This window comes from Ictidomys tridecemlineatus, chromosome 4 (genome assembly GCF_052094955.1).
Source record: "Ictidomys tridecemlineatus isolate mIctTri1 chromosome 4, mIctTri1.hap1, whole genome shotgun sequence".
Classification (NCBI taxonomy): domain Eukaryota; kingdom Metazoa; phylum Chordata; class Mammalia; order Rodentia; family Sciuridae; genus Ictidomys; species Ictidomys tridecemlineatus.
Window position 1 is genome coordinate 81,541,336 of NC_135480.1, and position 15,778 is coordinate 81,557,113.

At 35.9% G+C, this 15,778-nt stretch overlaps 1 protein-coding gene across 3 annotated transcripts in view; it reads left to right on the forward strand.

Annotated features, from left to right (window-relative positions):
- Positions 1-15,778, forward strand: part of LOC144377167 (uncharacterized) — a 309,888-nt gene that overhangs the window by 125,225 nt on the left and 168,885 nt on the right. Inside the window, exon 3 of one of the 3 annotated variants that reach the window (XR_013437850.1) lies at positions 7,482-7,626. The exons of the other annotated variants lie outside the window; for them this stretch is intronic. The gene's annotated coding sequence lies outside the window, so the exon portion shown is untranslated. Of the gene's footprint in view, positions 1-7,481; positions 7,627-15,778 lie in introns of those variants that run through there. 3 annotated transcript variants of the gene reach the window in all.

Here is a 15,778-nt window from a genome sequence, read left to right on the forward strand (position 1 = left end):
GAATGTAATATAAACTGAGTCCCTCCTCCCAGCTCCTGAAACGTGTTTCCATTGGATAGGGGTCCCAGCCAGGGAAAGAAGAGTGTTTCCCAGGGCAGATGATAATCACTTCTCTCTAGAGCAATCAACAGCATGGCAATTCCCAGCCCGAGAGTACTGAGTCTGCTATGTGGAACCATTTCCTGCATCCAGTACAACAATGCTATGCTCTGGCCTCATTTCATGGGAGCTAGGGTTTCTCCCATGAGAGGATTCAAAACACTTGGAAGGAGATGGAACCTTCCAGGGTGAGGTCCAAAGAAAGCTAGCAGAGTCCCTGCTGCAAAGCATGGATGGAGAGGCTCCAGTCCATCCCAAACTTGGCATCCTTTCAATTGACTCTGGGCATGTCAAGAAGGGACTAAGGAAGAGAAGGGCAAGCTAGATGGTGCCAATCCGCAGTTCTGTGATTCAAAGCAGAATCAAATTAACTCATGGTGCTGGATGGTTTCCAGATTGCTTATAAATGTCAGAGAAAGGCAGTAGCAACACCACAGCTATATTCCCTCTTTTTCATTTTTCTTTTGAGTCTTTTTAAAATGAAGCTTTCAGCTCAGTGTATTATTGAAAATGCTAACAATAGCTTGCTGTTGAATAGCTCTTTATAATATATAAAATGTCTTTCACATCTGTTATCTCAATGGGTCTGACATCAACCTCATAAAGTAGACAAGTCTCTTATTAATAACTCTGTTTTAAAGGCAAGGGCACTAAGGTTCAGTGAGGTTAAGTGATTTGCTCAAATTCACCTGTATTATGATAATAATAAGTATCATTTACAGAGTGCTTGAGAGCTTATATACATTATCTCATGTAATTCTTACAGCTCCTTTATGCAGAGGAGATGTTATTCTCCCAGGAACACCAAGGTTCAGAGGAGAGGTGTCTGCTATCCAGCTGCAAAGAGATGGAGCTGGGATAGGAACTCAGAGTCCCCACTCAGAACCCAATCTGGCTTTAAATAATGTGCCCTTTCAAGTATATTGGGGGATTTTTATGTTTCTAAAGCATTGTTTCAAATAGGAGGATTTGTTTTAATTGCAAAAAGTAGATTTTTATTAGGCAAAAATAGGCAGATTAGAAAGAGGTCCAAAGGTGGGATAGGAAGAGGGATGTTAAGGTTCTAAGAAGTGCAACAAGAGTGCAGATGATGTGGTTGATAATTGTCAGCATGGGTCCTTATGGGTCAGGCATACGGCATGCTTCATGAGCAAGACCTATATTCTCTTATTTATTGCCCCAGGATCTACTGGGGCTCAATAAATAGTTGATAAATAAATGGAAGAACAAATAAGTTTTGAATTCATGAACAGATAAGAAAAATAATAAACATTTCAGGAATTATTAAATACTAAAATAAGCATTTTTAATGAGTCTTGTATGCCCAGGTTAATAATCATTTTCATCTACATGCCAGGTGTTTGGTTACAGACTTAACACATATTTTATTTGCCAAGTATTTCCTTATGTAACTATCTCATCTTGGTAGGCTATAATCATGAAATGAGTTCATTATTTTCAAAGAACCATTTCTAACAGAGCTACTGTTATGGATGTGAGGATGTTTGGATGTGAGGGATCCCCCAAGTGCTCACGTGTGAGACAACCAAGAAGGTTCAGAGGAGAAATGGTTGGGTTGAGAGAGTCTTAAACCAATCAGTGAATTAATCCCCTGATAGGGATTAACTGAGTGATAACTGAAGTGGTATGGTGTGGCTGGAGGAGGTGGGAATTGGGGCACAGCTTTGGGGTATATTTGTATCTGGCAAGTGGAGACCTCTCTCTCTGCTTTCTGATCATCATATGAGCTACTTCCCTCTACTATACACTTTCACTATGATGTTCTGTTTCACCTCAAGCCCTGAGAAATGGACCATGCTACCTGTGTATCAAAAACTCTGAAACCTCTGAAACCGTGAGCTCTCAAGTAAACTTTTCCTCTCTCTCTTTTTTTAAACATATTTATGTTTTAGTTGTAGGTGGACACAGAATATCTTTATCTCACTTTTACACGGTGCTGAGGATGGAACCCAGTGCCTCACTCATGCTAGGTGAGCACTCTACCACTGAGCCACAACCCCAGCCCTAAACTTTTTCTCTCTACAATTGTGCTGGTTGGGTCTTTTAGTCACAATAGTGAAATAGCTGACCAGAACAGCTCTGTTGATCATCTTTTCCATTGTCTTGATATCTGGATCATAAGCTATTTTGGGTCACTCTGTTATCAAAAGCTCTACTTTAAATCTTTAGTTGGAAGCTTACTTTCTCCTTTCCATCCAGCATAGGGTGCTTGGGGGAAAAGGTGTTGGCCATCAGGCAAGTCCAGGCTTTGAGATGCTTCTTCACTTCCTCTTTCTCAAGGGCTAGTCCTTCTGATTGGAATTTAGGCAGAAGAAAAGGGGAATGGAGGAATAATCTTCTTCAGTACCTGGTCATAGAATAATGACCAAATGTCCCAAGTTCTATGATGTTCTTCTGGTCAAGTTCTGTCTGCTTCTGCTTGCTCTCTTACAGGGTAACAATATGCTTTCCCGAGAGAGAGAGAGATGGAGCAGTGCAAATATTTCTCCTTGACTCTCTTCATCATTGAGGACTCTTCAGGGAGGACACTCATGCTTCCTATCTGCCCTACCAGTGTGTTGAGAGCCACAGCCGAAGGGGCCCCAGCAAACTTCCAGCTGCCGGCTGATGATTGGCTCACAGCGGCCCCAGCAACATCTAGCTGATTGGCTCCTCTGTGGTGATACTCATTGGAGATGTTCATTGAGCTGTTTCCTGGCCCTTTCAGACTGCCAGCTGATGATTGGCTCACAGCAGCCCCAGCAACATCTAGCTGATTGGCTCCTCTGTGGTGATGCTCATTGGGCTGTTTCCCTGCCCTTTCAAACCACGGAGCTGCTCATTGGGGGACTTCTTTGGCTCCGCCCATGCGACCCAGCCAATCGGCCTCAAGAGCAGGAGGATTGTGAGAGGTGGAGAGGCTGGTGTTGGTGTGAGAGGCTTGTGGGAAGCCGGTGGTGGCAGTTGGGCTCTGAGGGTTTTTTCCTGAGGAGCTGTTTTGTTTGGCATGTGTGGTTCTAAAAATAAAGTTAGTTTCTTTTGACAAGTGGCTCCTGAATTGTGCCCAGCCAGATTGTGGCACCAGTGTGCCCACATTCCTAACCCTTTCTCCATGTAAGACTTTGCCTTATGGGCTATGACATAACTTGTGCTTTCTTCTCTAAAACACAGACTCCTTCCAGTTAAATCTGAAAACCATTAATGTCATCTTTTTCACACTCCAAAGGCCCTGGGGGTTGGACAGATTGATGGCTTCCTCTATCTTCTTCTCAATTACAGTAAATCATAGATGTTCCTTACTCTGCTGGGGCAAGTTCTCCAGCAAGCCTTCCTCCTTCAGAAATCTCCAGAAAGAAGCAGTACTAGTCTCCGTGTTTATTTACATCTCAGAACTTGAGGGTAGACATGACAGATCCTTCCAAAGACTTCCTCACATGCTTAATTTAGAAGGAACAGCAGATTATGCATCTCAGAAATAGTTCAGAAAAAACTCCCATATCTATAAGTGATTCTACTAGAATGTTCATACAAACCCTCGTCTTTGTGGGGAGGATACCTCTACCCTTTCCTGTCACTTAGCACACATGGGCTACAAATATCAACTCCAATCTGATCATCCCCCTCCTTCTTCTTCCTTTCCTCCAAGTTCTCTTTGTGTGTGAACCAAGGAGGGGGAAGAGATATGGTTTTTATGCCTGGAGCTTCCTAGGCCAAGTTTTACTGACTCTTAGAGTTGGGAGTTGAGGGAGAAGGGGTGGTGAATTGTTCCAATTATTTGAGATGCACACTTTTAGTCAACTTAGGTGTGATTTATATGCAACCAAATGGACCCTATGGAGCCATCACCATAATCAAGATACAGAACATCTACTCCCCCCACACAAATCTCTTGACCCACATCCTAATCTCTTTAGTATTTTTTTTTCCCTTTTCCCTTCATGACCTCCAAATGTCCCTGTTGGGACACTCAACATCCTGTAACATTCTTAACAAACTTGTGATAGTAGTAGATAACATTTTTTATTTTCTAGGAGATGAGAATGAGGATCACATTAAATCACTTTTCCAAGGACAGAGAGGAAAATATCATTAGCCTGGACAGAAGAGATTCTGAGGCTGTTTTGGAAAGGGCTGGGGAGATAAAATGCATCTGACTTTCTCACAACAGAGACTGGCAGGCCGTGGTGGTGCAGGTCCTCACAGGCCAGGGTAAGCAGATCGTTTAGTCCCCCAAATTAAAACCACCATCATTGCGAGCTTAAATTCCATTTTTTAACGGTACAATGATGTGCAAATAGAGAGATGCCCTGTGTATGTGTGTGTGTGTGTGTGTGTGTGTGTGTGTGTGTGTGTGTAGAGAAAGAGAAATAGACAGAGAAAAAAGAGGTAGGAGGAAGGGAGAAGGAGAGAAAGAGAGAAAAAATGGGAATGATTACATATGGATGGGACTGGCAAAAATTCTTCAGCCAAAAATATCTTATAGGCCTCTCAGATGCCTAATTTTTTTTCCTACTGTTGATGAATTTATCCGACATATACAAATTAATATGGTTTTTCCTAAAAAGGATGCAAGACTAGGAATCAGAAAATTAAATCCCTGCCTCAATTCTCTCATGAAAAGCTGTTAATTCTTACTTCTTACTTCTCTGTTACTCATGAACTTCATTGGTAAAACGTGTTTAATAGCAGTTATCCGAATGGTGTAAAAGTACTTGAAAAAGTAAGAGACGTGTTATGGCTGGTCTTGTGTTTTCATAATTAGGACTCCATTTGCAATCTACCTGCTTTTAGTTTGGAGTGATGCCCAATAGATGACTTCTTGTCTTTTAAATAAAGAGCAAGTATGTCTTGAAATGCAGAGGTGATATTTAGAGTGACTTTGTTTTCCCTAAAGGACAATTATTTTATCCCTCATCAAAGAAAGGAGGACAAGGAAAAGAAATCGAATTACCAGGAAGATAGGATGAAAGGAATATTCTGTTTATTGTCACACTACTGGCAGGTGTGAAGTCTTAAATCTCTAGCATTTGATAAGAAAAGAAAATTAGAGAATTTTAAAAAGCACTTATATATTTAATATACAAAAGGATACTTATAGCATATGAGCAAAGTATTAAGAAAAAGACAAAAATGAACATCTGTACACTCACACCAGGAAAGAGATGATTACCAATCAAGACATTTAAAGGCCCAGTAAGCTTTTGTAGTGCAATCTCTCCCTCTCCATAGTGCTTACCTTATGGTGAATATTGTGTTTATCTCTACAGGGCCTTTTTAAAAACCACATATGATACTATCCCTTGATTTGTTATAAGTGAATTCATGCTGAGTGTGTTATTCTAATCTGCTTGTTCGGTTCAATTTACACTTGTGGGATTTATCCATATGGGTGAATGTAACCTGCTGTGGACATTTTCAATCCTGTGTAACATTGCATTATGTGAACACACCAGAGTTGTGTTATCATTCTCAGGTTGGTGAAAATTGGGATTGTTTTTTCATTTTACCACAAAACAATGTTGTTTTGAACCTTCTTATCCATATCTTCTGATGCATATGAGCAGGAGTTTTTCCTAGATTTTAATCCAACTCATGAAATTGCCAGTCTTCAGTGTATGACATATTCAAGTTTACCAGATAATACCAGACAGTGTTCCCGGGTGATTCTGCCAATTTAAACTACCAACAGCTTATAAATGCAGCTATTGTTCTTCCCTCTTCCCAGTTGTCAATTGTGTTCTGTCAGGCTTCTCAGTATGTTCCAATTGGTACCTCACTGTGGTTCTGTTAATGAGGATAAGCATATTTTCACATATTTGTTTACAATTTATTTCCTCTTCTGATATACACTTACCCATTTCTTATTGGGTAATCTGTTTTATTCTAATTTGAGGAACTTAGGAGTTCTTTATATTTTTTATGAATGATAATTCTTTATTGGTGATGCATTGCAGATAATTATTCTAGTTTGTGGATTTCCTTTTTATTTTCTTTATGTTGCCTTTTTACAAATAGAAAAGACATTCTGCCCACTTCAATCTAATGTATGAAATATGATATGTCAAGAGCTTTGTAATGTTGTGAACAACCAATAAAAAAAAATTAAAAATTTAAAAAAAAAAAAGAAAAAAAAAGACATTCTGTTTATTAGTGAAAAACTGCTCTATATTGTTTAATTTATCAATTTTTCTTGATGGTTGAAAATTTCATTTTTGTCTTTTACCTTTATGTCCTAAGCCATTCAGAATTAAATTGGTTGGGTAGGAATTCATTTTCAACCTTTTTCATCAGAATAATTAATTATCCCTGCAGGATTTATTGACCGTGTCTCCTTTCCTACACTGAATGGCCATGACCATTCTGTTATAGGGAAGAAGGACCTACACACGCAAGTTGTACAATTAGTCTCTTACTAGGCCAAAATCGCCCTCTTAAATTTTATACTTTTATAATAACTCTTGGTACCTGGTAAGATTATCCTTCTCCATGACATATTCTTCTATAGGATTTTTAACCTCTTGACCCTTTGTTTTTCCATTTACTTTTTACAACCATCTTGTCAAGGTCCATGAAAACCTTTATGGGATTTTAATTGGAGTTGTATTAAATCTACAGATTCCCTAAGGCAATTGACATCCTTGCCATAATGTCTTCCTTATCTATTCATTTTTCTTTTTTTAAATAAAATCTATCATTTTTCCACGGAGTTATCACATCCCTGATTTGATTTATTCCTGCGTGTTGTATACTTTTGGCATTTTATTGTTTTTTTATCTATATAGTTGGTATGTAAAATGCAACTGATTTTTTATTAGTTTTTTTAATCCACAAAACCTGCTAAATTCTCTTATTATGTTTTTGTGTGATATCCCTTGTATATTTTATGTAGCTGATCATATGTGAAAATGTTAGTTTTCTTACTTGTTTTCCAATCTTGCACATATTATCTATATATTTTTGCATTATTTCTGTGTCACTCATGATCTACAATATAGCATGGAATGTAAACATGTGACCATACGAATCCTTATCTTGATCTTAGTTCTCTTGATCCTACTGGGAAATTTCAGCATGTTTGCAGTTATCTTTTTTGCAGACACTCTATGTCAAAGAGAGAGTTATTTTTTTTCTAGTTTGATACGTGTTTTTCATAAACCATGATAAATTGCTCATATCTGTTTTCTGCATGTGTTTTGATGATTATATGGATTCGCTCCTTTTACAAGCATAATGTGAAAAATTATAGTGTGTCATTGGGATGTTGTAGATGCAGGCTTGTGCATCTACAACAATCACTCACAGGATTGTGAGTGATAGGCATCCCTTCCAGACCTGGACTTAGCTATCCTCAATTTCCCTCATCCCTTCTTGCTCTTCCACAGATTAATGTGCCTGAGCATGGGAAATCAGAAGCCACTTACTGAAGATAACAGAGACAGAAAATGAACCGCATCTGGACTCTCCATCTCTCTATAGAAGGAAATTGCCCATTTGGGGACTTTCATGAGCAAAAATTAAACTTTTATCATGTGAGTCAGTATACATTTTAGAATTTTTATAGAAATTAGCCAACCTTAACCAATAAATAGGATGAAAACCAAAGAGCCTTAATATATTATCTTTTTAGGCATTGTGATACAAGGCTAAGTTTAGTTTGCCAGAAGTTTACTTTGGATTTCTTAAAACTGATCGCATGAATGAGACTGACCCATAATTTTTTTTTATCATGTCATCAGTTTAACTGAAGATTTAGCAGACCTCAGAAAAAGACACTAGATTGCATATGTTTCTAATTACTTCTCCTTTTTAATGTTTGGTAAAACTTTTCCAGCATTATCTGTGTGGGAAGATTTTTTTAAAATGGCTTTTAGTGGTTATAGTCTCCTTTTTTTTTCTCGTTAGGTAAATTAGTTTTTCTTAGGGGTTTTTCCTTTTTATCTAACCCTTCTCATTTTTGGCACACAGTTCTTTTTATCTTATTTAAATTTTTTTTTCCAAGTCTGTGGTGTGATGCCTTTAACATTTACCTTCATTATTTTATTTTATTTCTCAGTCTTGCGAATGATTTATAGTTTTTAATAGCCAATAAGTAAATTTTTGCTTTGTAGGTCTTCTCTTCATTTCTGATCTTTATTATTTTTTCTATCATCTTTATGTTTGTTCTAATTTTTTATAATTCTTAATTTTGATGCTTAATTCATTAATTTTCAAATATTGTGCTTCATTTGTGAAATTTAATCTTCAAATTATTTCACCCAAATCTCTTTATCTACATCTATTTGTTCTGAAAAATAATATTTTCATTAATGCTTAATTATAAATCCTTTTTAAAACTATATCTTTATTTCTTCTTTGATCTATACATTTCTTTTTTCTTTTCTAATTGATTTTTTAAAAAATAAATGACAGCAGAATGTATTATAATTCTTATTACACATATACAGCACCATTTTTCATATCTCTGGTTGTATATAAAGTATGTTTGACACCAATTTGTGTCTTCATGCATGTACTTTGGATAATATCCATCACATTCCACTGCCCTTGCTAATCCCCTGCCTTCTCCCTTTCCCTCCCACCCCTCTGCTCTATCTAGAGTTCATCTATTCCTCCTATGCTCCCCCTCCCTACCCCACTATGAGCCAGCTTCCTTATATCAGAGAAAACATTCGACATTTGTTTTTTTGGGATTGGCTTACTTCACTTAGCATTATCTTCTCCAACACCGTCCATTTACCTGCAAATGCCATGATTTTATTCTCTTTTATTGCTGAGTAAAAATTCATTGTGTATATATGCCACATTTTTTTATCCATTCATCCACTGTAGGGCATCTATGTTGGCTCCACAGTTTAGCTATTGTGAATTGTGCTGCTGTAAACATTGACCTATACATTTCTTAATTTACAAATGTATGGACTTTTTCTAGCCACCTTTTGTGCTTTCTTAATTGTATTATGCTCAAGGAACTTGGTCTAAATTACATCTTCCCTTCAGTACTTATTGTTATCAGTAACAAGATTGGGTAGCTTTTCTAGTCCACAAGTAGAATAGAAGTTCTATCATGGAAATGTTGAAGGCAGAAGATCAATTAGTGTGACTTCTAAAGGAACTCAGGTCTGGAGATAATGAATTTCTTGTATAAGTTACCATTACCAGTTAGCAGTGGTGCCAGGATACTGAAAAGTGTTTCTGAACTTCCCACCAGGGTTCTTTCTGCTAAGCTAGCTACTTTCAGAAAAAATCTAAATTGTTCTTATTGGTTTTGAACAAAATGTTTAGTTTGTATTCTCTTGGTACACAAATTACTATTAAGTCAAAGTACCTAGACAGCTCTGTTTTTTGTTTTTTGTTTTCCAAACAAAAAGTTGATTTCTTTCAGAGATGGAAAGGTCTTTCAGTTTTGCCCAAGTGATATATGTTCTTTTTGGGAGGGTATATATATATATATATATATATATATATATATATATATATATATATATACACAGATATGTGCATTAATAAACTTATTTGGGTAACAGGGGTTGAACCCGGGGTTGCTTAATCACTGAGCCACATCCCTATCCTTTTTATTCTTTATTTAGAAACAGGGCCTCCCTAATTTGCTTAAGGACTCAACCTAGTGAGCTGAGTTTCTAACCATAGCTTGTCACCTATGTCACTAAATGCTTCTCCAGGAGCCCTTAACATCCTTTCTCCTAAATCTGAGCCGTTTTATCCACTCAACAGGTACGCATTAAGACACCATAGGGGACATACTGTATCTATTGTGAGGGATCCAGAGCTAGGTAGGTGGCGAGGAGGGAGAACAGAAAGAATGTCCCCCTATGGAGCACATTCTGTATTTCAGTATAGTGTTTCATACATTTTGCTGGGTTTGTTTGAACTATATGTACTTTCTACTTTAATCCTGAATACAACCCTATGGGGTGGGTACTATGACCCCAATTTAAAAATGGGGCCTCTGAAATTCAGAGAGTTTAAATGACTTTTCTGGGGTTATACAGATAAAGAGGAGAAAGTAGGGGTTGGGAAAGGAGAGGGGGATGCATTCCACCTTCTACTATCATGGTTACAAACAAAATGCACAGATGTTAGAAGGGTACTTGGAGAAAAAATGGAAAAACAGCATATATCTATCTATCTGTATCTTTCTATCTATCTACCTACCTATCTATCTGTATATGAAAATCTTGACTGTAAGGTTGAAAGTCTTCTTTTTCTAGTGTGTAAAAATAGCCTTGGAATCTATTGCATGACCACATTTTTATTGCTTTAAAATAGTCTTATTTTTATACTCCTGTTGGCCCTGTGAAATTGTTATTACCATTTCCATTGTACAGGTGAGAAAACTAACACTCAGAGAGGATAAGAGGGTCTTCCAGGAACATTCGGCTACTTAGTAACGGGTTTGGGATTTGAACTCAGATCTGTCTGAGTTGAAAACCCATTTTTTTTTCATGATCTTAACAAGAAGTAAAATTTGTATCCAGTGAAATGCACAAACTTTTCATGTAAAATTCTATGACTTCTGACAAACATATACACCACACAATCAACTCTTTAAACAAAACAGGGCATTTTCCCATCAGTCTTCATTCCAAACAACGTGTTTCTCCCAGTAGGCATCCAGTGTGGGGATTTCTTTCAACATGTATCGATTTGTCAGTTCTGGAACTTTATTCATGTAAATGAAACCCTACAGGAAATGTTCTTTCCTGTCCACCCTTTTTCATCCAGCACAATGTTTTGAAGTTCATCCATGTTTGGCATATGTCTCAATAGTTTGTTCTTTTTATTGACTAGTTTTTCATTGTAAGAATATATACCATGGCTTATTTATCCCTTCTCCCTGTTGATGAACATTTAGTTGTTTCTAGTTTGGAGCTGTTACTTATAAAACTGGCATAAACATTATTGTACAAGCTTTCTTGTGAACATGTGCTTTTATTTCTCTTGAGTATGTAACTCAAGAATGGAATTACTGGTTAAACATTAGCTGTTGTGCACTTACAAGAAGCTGCTATTTTTCTGAAGGGGTTGAACTCTTACCTTCCCAGCATCAGTATGAGAGCTCTCATTGCTTTCCATCCTTGCTAACATTACGTCTTATCAGTCTTTATGATGTTAGTCCTATCAGTGGGTGTAAAGTGCTATCTGAACATACTTTTAATTTTAATTCCTCTCATGATTAATGATAGTAAGTACCTTTTCATGGCTTAGTAGTCATTCACATAGATTCTTTTGTTGTTATTATTAAACATTCAAGCATTTTGACGATCACCTATTTTATTGGGCTATTAGTCTTTTTTCTAATTGAATTATAGAAGTTTTTCTGGTTTAAAATTCTTTATTAGATATGTAGTGAACATAGCATTGACCAATTTGTTGCTTGTCTCTTAATATTCTTAATGGTGTCTTTGAAAGTTGGATCCTGTCTAATCTTCACCTATTCCAAAGTTCAGAGATATTCTCCTAGGTTTTCTTTTGGAAATTTTAAATTTTTATCTTTTATGACAAATCGATACATGTTGAAAGAAATCCCCACATTGGATGCCTACTGGGAGGGGCACATTGTCTGGAATAAAGACTGATGGGAAATGCCCTGTTTTGCTTAAAGAGTTGATTATTTACATTTATGATTCCTAAACCTGACTTTTGTGTGGGGTGTAAAAGAAGGGTAGAAGTTTATTGTTTGTTATTATTTTTCTTCCTACAGGTTCTCCATTTGTTACAGCATTATTTGTTAAGAAGATGTTCCTTCCTGCATTGAATTACTGGTAGATTTTTTACAAGTCAATTAACAATGTATGTTTTGTTCTATTTCTGTATTTTTAAGTTTATCCCATTGATATATTTGTCTAGCTTTATACCACTTTCAAATTGGCTTGATTCCCACAGCACTGTAATTCATTTTGGATTCAGGTAGCATGAGTCCCCAAACTTGCCATTTATTTACAAAAATTATTTTATCTGCTGAGGCTTATTACATTTTTATATTTACTTTGGAATCAACCCTGAATTTTTATTGGAATTGCATTGAATCTGTGGATCAGTTTGGAGAGAACTGGTAACTTTGTAATGAAATACTGAATCTTCTAATTCAAAAAATGATACATCATTCCACATATTTACTTTCTCTTTAATTTCTCATAGCAATATTTTATAATTTTCAGGACTTGAATATCTTTTCAAAAAAATTTATTCCCAAGTATTTGATTTATATTTATTTATTTATTTATTTATTCTAATCAGTTATACATGACAGCAGAATGCTCTTCGATTCATTGTACACAAATGAAGCACAATTATTCACTTCTCTGGTTGTATACAAAGTAGAATCATACCTAGGGTAATGATGTCTTTCTTATTCCACCATCTTTCCTGGTCCCATGCCCCCTTCCCTCCCTTCCTTCCCCCTTGGCCCATCCAAAGTCCCTCTCTCCATTGTGGATTAGTATCCACTTATCAGAGAAAACATTCAGCCCTTGGTTTTTGGGAATTGGTTTACTTCGCTTAGCGCAATATTCTCTAACTCCATCAATTTACCTGAAAATGTCATAATTTTATTCTCTTTTAATGCTAAGTAATATTTCATTGTGTATATATGCCACAGTTTCTTTATCCATTCGTTCATTGAAGGGCATCTAGGTTGGTTCCACAGTTTGGCTATTGCGAATTGTGCTGCTATAAACATTAATAGGGCTGTGTCACTTCAGGATGCTGTTTTTAAGTCCTTTGGGTATAGACCAAAGAGTGGATTAGCTGGGTCAAATGGTCATTTCATTCCAATTTTTCTGAGGAATCTCCACACTGCCTTCCAGAATGGTTGCACCAATTTTCAGTTCCACTAGTAATGTATGAGCGTGCCTTTTTCTCTACATCCTCGCCAACACTTAGTTTTTGCTTGTATTCTTGGTAACTGCCATTCTGAATGGAGTGAGATGAAATCGTAGAGTAGTTTTGATTTGGATTTCTCTAATTGTTAGAGATGTTGAACATTTTTTATATATTTGTTAATCAATTGTATATCTTCTTCTGAGAAATGTCTGTTTAGTTCCTTCCCATTTATTAATTGGGTTGTTGGTTTTTTTGGTGTTAAGTTTTTTGAGTACTTTATATATCCTGGAGATTAGCATATGGCAACATGCATATGGCAAAACTTTGCTCCCAAATTGTAGGCTCTCTTTTCACCTCATTGTTTGTTTCTTTTGCTGAGAAGAAGCTTTAGACAATGATACTGGGTGACTTTAACACACCTTTCTCACCACTGGATAGATCTTCGAAACAAAAACTAAGCAAAGAAACTATGGAACTCAATAAAACAATCCATAATCTAGACTTAATGGATATATCTCCTATTCTATCCATCAATGAGTGATAGACCTTTCACTTGGCAGCACATGGATCCTTCTCCAAAATAGACTCCACAAAGAAAGTCTTAGCAAATACAAAAAATATAGAATACTATCCTGCATTCTATCTGACCATAATGGAATGAATTAGAAATCAATGATAAAGTAAAGAATAGATGCTACTCCAACACTTGGAGACTAAATAGAATGCCATCAAATGATGCATCAATAGCAGAAGACATGAAAAAGGAGATAAAAATAATTCTTAGAGGTAAATGAGGACTCTGATAAAACATAACAAAATTTCTGGAATACTCATTGCATTAAGCTCATTCATTAAAAGAAGAAAAAGTCAACAAATAAATGACCTGACACTAAAAGCTCTAGAAAGAGAAAAAAAAACACCAAAAGTAGTAGAAGACAGGAAATAATTAAAATCAGGGCTGATATGAAATTGAAACAAAAGAAACAATTCAAAAAATTGACAAAACAAAAAGCTGGTTCTTTGAAAAAATAAGTAAAATTGACAAACCCTTACCCACCCTAACGAAAAGAACCAGAGAGAAAATTCAAATTACTAAACTTTGTGATGAAAAAGGAAATATCACAACAGACACTATTGAAATACAAAAGACAATTAGAATCTATTTTGAAAATTTATATTCCAGTAAAATAGAAAGCCTCAAAGACACTGACAAATTTCTAGAGGCATATGACCTGACCAAATTGAACCAGGAGGACTTACACAATTTAAACAGATCAATTTCAAGTAAGAAAGTAAAAGACACCATCAAAAGTGTACCAAGCAAGAAAAGCCTAGGACCAGATGGATTCTCAGCTGAGTTCTACAAGACCTTCTAAGAAGAATTAATACCAATTCTCCTTAAATTATTCCATGATTTTTTGATATTATTTTAAATAGTGTTCTCAAATTCCATCTGCTTATCATTCTCTGCTGCATACAAGATGAATTTTGCTTTTGCATATTGTTTTTTTTTAAAATTGGTTCTTTTTAGATATACATGACAATACAGTGTGCTTTGATACATTATATATATATCAATATATTACCTATATCACATATACATATATGTATATCACATGAAGTATGACTTGTCTAATTAGGATCATATTCTGTAGTTGTACATGATGTAGAGTTTCACTGGTGGTGTATTTATATATGATCATAGGCAAGTTATGTCCACTTCTTTCTCCTGTCTTTTCTATTTCTATCCCTCCTCTCTTCCCTTCATATTGATCTGTTATCTTGTAACCATGGGAGATTTAAGACTAGGGTAATAAAAGGACCAAAGAGGTGTTTTAGAAGAATGATCAGAAGAACTGTTGACCGCCATGTTGGTTATATGCATCCTCATGCAGAGACTTGAGCCTTACCCTGAGGCTGGACCATAGACCATAGTCCTGACCTTAAGTAGCTACCTTCACGTTTATGCTCATGATCAAGTACATTTGCTCTTGGATCAGAGAGTGGGGATAGATGATTGCAAACCCATCCATCACCCAGGTTAGCAAACTCAAAGCAAATACTCTAGGGATAGAAGTACAGCATTGGCCTCCTTATCCGAAAAAAATTGGATGAATGCTGCACACATCAAATTGTACCCAGTGCCAAAGCTCCCCTGCATGTAGGTTGATGATGGTGGTGGTGTATGTGGGATGAAGGAGATTATTATTTTTTAAAGCTCAGGTGGATTCCAAGGGTATTTCATTTATATACAAGTTTCTCATTGATTGCTCATTTCTTTCATTCCAACTTTCTAGAAATGGCTCAGAAGTCTAGCTAAGGGCCTCATAATCTCATATCTATCAGTATAAATCATTGGGTTCAGATTGGGAGAATTTTAGAACTCTTTTATTTCACTTTCATATGAACTTTTCAAAACTTTAAGAACATTATTTTATTAAAACACAGATGCTTATAGAAAGCTTTTAATTTCCCTAATAAAAAATAAGAGAAAAATAAAAATATCCTTGCCTTAAACATAAAGTTCTTTTTTCTTTTTGATAACTCGCCTTCTAATTTTGATAAGCACAATTTCATGCCCTTCTTTAACATGATTTAAAATTTCAAAATAGTGTGTCATGAATAAAAACAAACTATATAATGTTAGAATATATATATATATATATACATATATATATGTATATATTCAAACTGAAGGCTTGCATATGTTCTGACATGGTCCTTTATTAATGGCTAAAACATTTATTTAAAAAGATCATTCACAAGGTATCTTTATAGGTTTTAAGCTGCAAAAGAATACAGGATATGGATAAGATTTATTGGAGCCTTGGGACAA